We start from the raw sequence: 6,000 nt of genomic DNA, 5'->3' as shown, positions 1-6,000 counted from the left end.
ATCTGCTAAAAGCATTTACTGTGTAGGGTTAGGGTTAGGTTTAGGGTAACACTAACCCTCTGTTTTAAATTTTCCATAATCTTAAAACCTTCTTTTTACTTTCAGGTTCAAACTGGTCTCTTTTTGGAGCCTACTGGATCTCTGAACTTCAGCACCTCATTTAAATATGATTTTGTAACACTATTGACCTGCTGATTGTGGATGGATTTGTAGATTGTAATGCAAATATAACAATCGCTCAGTCTAGCAATGCAGCATCACTTGTGAAATACTATGTTTAGTTTAACATTTATGTAAAATTCCCCAAGAGTGGCCCCATAGCAAAGGTATGCTGGAGGTCTTTATCTCTGACTCATGTTGACTCACCATGGGAACTGGTCCTGTTTGGGTTAAGTGAGATAGGAAGGGGGATTTTGATGTAATGCATTTGACATATTTTATTGGCATCCCTCATATAGAGGACTAAACATGGTATTATTTACATTACACAGTGTACTGTTAGCCAGTACTTTCTAGAGGGTCCGTCTAAACAGATTCTGTGAATGAACCTCACACCATACGATCTGGAAGCAGCCCAGTGCACAAGTAGGTTGCCATGGTGAGCAGTGGAAAGGTTCTCCCCATGGAGACTGACTCAGACAAATTTGAATCGGGCAAAAAATCTGTTCCATTGCTGTTTGAAAGATGTTGAGTCTGGGGGACTAATTAATTTACAACAATGCTTTGTCTTGTGAAGAAGAGAAAATCTACTTTAGCCTGCAGCAGGATTAATCTAAAAAACTAAAAGCTTAGAGTGACTATCCATGTATAAACGCAACATAAGTCAACAACTCTGCCAAAATGTAAAACTAAAAGGTAAAAAAATGTTAATGTCAGTATATTTTAATCTATAATCCTCTATATGCTATCTATATGCTACTCCTAAATACTGACAAAATTATGTTTTAGTAGAAACACATTACCATTCAAAATTAGTGGGGTTTCAAAAAAGACCCCAAATGTATTTGTTTATTTATTTTTGAAAGAAATTAATGCTTTTGTTTAGAAAGAATGCATGAAATTGATCAAAAGTGACAGTTAATGCATAATGTTACAAATTTGTTTCCACATGAACATTAGTTATAACTGTTTTCAACGTTGATAATAATAATGTTTCTTAAGCAGCAAATCAGCATAATATAATGATTTCTGAAGGATCATGCAACACTGAAGACCGGAGTAATGATGCTGAAAATTCAGATATGTCATCACAAGAATAAAATACATTTTAAAATATATTCAAATAGAAAAGAATATCTCTCAATATTACTATTTTTACACTAGTTTTGTTCTGGTAAAATGGAGCAAATACACAGAAACAGTATGGGGTATTTACAGTCAAATTCTCTGCTGAATATAAAATAGGTTAATAGTCAGTTTCCATTTTAGGGAGATAAAGGTTCAAATATGATTCAAATACACATTTTATAATTTAAAAAAAAATCATGATTTTATACGAATTAATGTCTTTGGCTTAACAACCACCTGCCTGCCTTTGGAAATCAGGTTTAATGGGGTATTGCTACTAGTAATGATGTTATGGGTGGTTTCTCCATTTGACTTTGTATGTATGAGAACATAACTATTTTCAGTTGAGATATACATTGAGGCCTATTAAAACAAATCAGGAAATGTCTGAGAACAAAACTCACTCAAAGTGAGTTTATCCTGTGGTTCTTAATCATCAAATGTGTAAAACTGGAAGACTGATCAACATCCAGTTTCAATATTAACTCTCTAATGACTCAGTTTGAAGATTCTAAATGATGGCTGGCTTAAGGAGCATAATCCGCGTGACCTTAGAGACATGTCGTGTCTGTGCACCCAGGGTCCCTGTTATTACATTACTGTAATAAAGTCACAGAGTGGGAAATGAACATGGCCATTTGAGGCCAGCGGTGCAGCCTGACGGAGTGGAGATCAACAGCGTTGGGGAGGGACGCCTGTTGTTCAGGATCAAACTGACAGAGACATCAAATAACCCTGATTTCCGGGAACAAGCATTTCACACATAGAGCGAAGTGTGACTCAACAATTAAAATGTCACTGGGAGGTGAACAAGTGACCTTTACAGCACATTTTGGTTCTAATAAAAAGCTACTAAAATTAGGCCATCAATATAACTGTTGGAGGACAGGCGCAGGCGTACATCTGGAGGCAGTTGGCGTCTATCAGCTCCTTCCTTTATGAGGCCAAAGAGACCGTTTGGGTTTTATTTGTTTAGCGCTACTCTCATCTCATTCCTGACTTTGGATCATCATATTAATATGCCAGCTATAAAAAATGTATATAAAAAGACAATGTCAAAGACAACATTTGGCAAGTGTCACTGGCTTTGAGATACAAATGACACACATCTTTACGATTTTAAAGACAATACAAATGTGTCTTACAAAATCTTTCTCTGTAAAACATCCACCATCATGACAGATGCAAATGAAGGAATTCTTCCATGTGGATGAATGTAATCCTGGGGCACTCGATCAACTAGCTGCTGAGCGTAACATCTGGAGATGTTGCTGACGGCTGCAGTTAACTCCTGCTTCATGAATAGATGTGGAGAGCGATTTGAAATCGGTGAATGTTGTAATGTGTTTTCTGGCCATTTAACAACAGAGAGAGGTATTGATAACTCAGGTAAGTTAACCAGAATTTTCACTCAAATTTCTGAAAGATCTACACAGCATGTTTATTTAGATTGAGTGGAAATCACTGCAGAATGGATGCACACTGGAGACCTAAAAACCCAGAGCAAGCCACCCACCACTGCCCGTCCGCCCACAGCCTGACCGCAGGGTTACATCAAGGTGTCAGCGATGTGTCCCAGTCAGGCTTACTTTGCAGTTCAGTTACACTTTACAATAAGTTATATATGTTAAATATTAATTCATGCAATAATCAAACCGCTTGCTGTAAAGTATTTCTTGCTACAAAATCTCATTATAAAACATATTGTAAACATATTTTCAGAGAGTTCTCTTAGACTTTAAAAACCATGTGTTCACTTATAAAGATGTTGATTAATATAAAGAACCCTGCTCTTGTGAGGAGCCCAAGTTAAGTTATGCATGATTGCTTTAATGGTGCTACTTGGGCTCTGGTTACTATGGATACAGCAGTAAGCTGTTTCTAATTTAATAAATACTGTAAAGATTGACCATAGATTGCTCGCGCCGAGGGACAACCTCATCCTGTTGCCATGGATACCTCCTGCCGACCACTAAGTCCAGGTTCAGCACCAGAGAGATGTTGAAATAAATAAATGTACAAATTTGCATTATAATAAAGGATACAAAAAAAGAGTTTTGATGTTACATGAAAAGTCTAATAACCATCATATAAGCTTGTAACCAAGACCACAGTGTTAATTAATTACACAAACACCTTTCTGCCTCCATGAGGCTCAATTCAGTTCCACAATGATGTCTGTGAAAAAAAAAAAAAAAGAAATTGCTGTTCTTTTTTTAGGCACAGGTAGAAGAATGCGTCTAACTGTTGCTTTTAGTCACAACGGAAAATCAATGGCTGGCAGTGTATGAGCTTATTGATTATATCTGTATGCTTGCTGAAGAAGACATTTCAGTAGAGCTGTCGCAAAGGGAGCGAGGCTTTCTACCAATATTTGGCTCTTTCCAGCTCACTGTCATCTATTCTGGCCTGTCATCCCAAACTGATGGCTCTGGCTGATCAGAGGCATTTTGGTGAAGCTTGATGGAGCCGTCAGGACTCATTCACTCTCAAATTAGTCTATTGTTCTTGGGCTAGGAGTCAAAACACTGGTCTAACGAAAAAAAAGCAAGGAAGAACTGGAAGAACTAGGACTAGGAACTAACTACTTTTTTACACACATAGCTTGGCTGATGGTTGGCTTTTAAAGGATTCTGGGTATTTCTCATCCAGTCAGGCTGGGAGACTAGCTTAGACCAGCATAAAACAGCTAAAATCTAGCAAACCTTAGACTGGTTTAAGTTTTTCTTTCATTAGGGATGCTAGTAGATATGCATGCAGAAATATTATCTCTTGATTAGAGGAGTAAATACATAAAATAATGTATTACTCAATTGGTAGTGTTCCTGTAGCTCAATTGTTAGAGCACTGCACTGTCAAGTGCAAGGTTGGGGGTTCAACACATGATATGTAAAAATTGATAGCCTGAATGCACTGTCAGTCACTTTGGATAAAAGGGTCTGCTAAATGCATACATTTAATTTAATTTTTAAATTTATTCGTAGTAGCAGTTTAAAAAAAACATATTTCTAGTAACAAGTGATGTGGGAAGACGAATTGTTGAATAAAGTTGTTATTTTTCTGATTCTTGTTTATCTAGATTTAGAAAAAAAATTTTGGATTGTTTATTTTTTTCTTTTTATGAATGTACATTTATAACACTTAACTTTGTATTATATTACCTTTGTACCAAATGACACAAAAAAACTAGTCAATGCTAATGCAAGGGTTTTTCTAATGAAGCGCCTATGGGAGGGACGGTAAATTTGACATCTTTTCTAACTGCAGCTATGCAGTCTCTATCACTTTGTTTTCCTTTTTTTTGTTTGTTTGTTTGTTTTTAAGTTGTAAAAACACTGTTGTGGTGTTTTTCTTTTGCTATCTGAGCAAATGGGAATGGTATATATATATATATATATATGGGCCTATATATTTGTGATACTCTCCCATTCACTGCTTTCGAAGTTACAGAGCTTAAAAATGAGTAGCTTGTAATTTGGAAAAAATACAAAGTTGCCTCCGTGCTACCAAATCTCTGATACAGATATTTACAGTACTCATTAAAATAATATTAACAAGAGGCACCACTTTTGAGCACATTTTTGTTTACATTTTGATTATTTGTAATTATTTATCTGTAATTTTATGATGGCGTATGTTAATGTAGAGAAAATCATAAAGAATAGGGCGAAAACAACAGCAAATTCCCTTTACAGCCCAATTCTGTGATCAGTCGTGGTACTGGATTATCATGATGATTAACTCCCTGGGGCCATACCCCGTCCAATCTCCCATATTTTCCCTAATGAATTCCCGCAGATGTTGATAAAGACTAATTATTGTTATTAGTTCAAAGTCTGGCAATTACCTCATTATTGCCTCATTACAACAAAGCCCAATTCATTGGCTGCCATCAAAGGGCCATGAGGCTATCGATTTTAGACAGGATATTAAACATTAGGTGTATACAGAACCTGCTGCCTTTCTGATGAGAAGATGATTTCCTGTGGAATATATTTGCTAAAACATTGGTCTGAATACATATAGACACATCAGCAGTGGAGGCTGCATGATTAACTGAAGCGAGGCCATGCTGAGCAAGAAGGCGACCCTGCATTGTGGCAGGCAGATCATATGAGTTCATGGCACTTTTCGTCATCTGTCTGAACCAGGTTTACAGTAGACGTGGCTTCAGCTCACTAGCTCGTAATAAATCGGTCTTAATCTTTCACCCATCAGATCACAGCTTGTTCAGTCTTATTCTACACAGGATGTTAGGGTACAGCAAACTGCCAAATGTACACAGTACCGCTAACATCTTGCAACTAAATAAATGCTTTTATGCCTGCATTGTGCATTTTTACAGCCACTCTAATTAGCCAATGTCATAACAGAGCAGCTGTCAAAGGTATCTATGTAGTGAGCTTTGGTTTGTTTGGATTTGTGTGCATGCTGACCTAAGGTTATTCTAAAAAATTCCATGCTCATTATTTCAACATAAAATGCTATTTTAATGTCTCTGACAAAACAGGCATAATCAAAAACCACAAATTTGCCTTGACTTGTTCCACTCTGTGAGACCCTTATCAAGCCAGTGCACAATGACCCAACTGCAGAAGTACAGGAAGGAAGTAAAAGTGTTATGAATTTATTTTCCTGAGTGCATAACAGCAAGCAAACAAAACAGTTTCAGTATCACCATCGATTTGCAGGCAGAATTCAGTTTTTGTGAGC

Source organism: Carassius carassius, chromosome 8 (genome assembly GCF_963082965.1).
Source record: "Carassius carassius chromosome 8, fCarCar2.1, whole genome shotgun sequence".
In the NCBI taxonomy this organism is placed as follows: domain Eukaryota; kingdom Metazoa; phylum Chordata; class Actinopteri; order Cypriniformes; family Cyprinidae; genus Carassius; species Carassius carassius.
Note: the sequence above shows the minus strand (reverse complement) of the source record.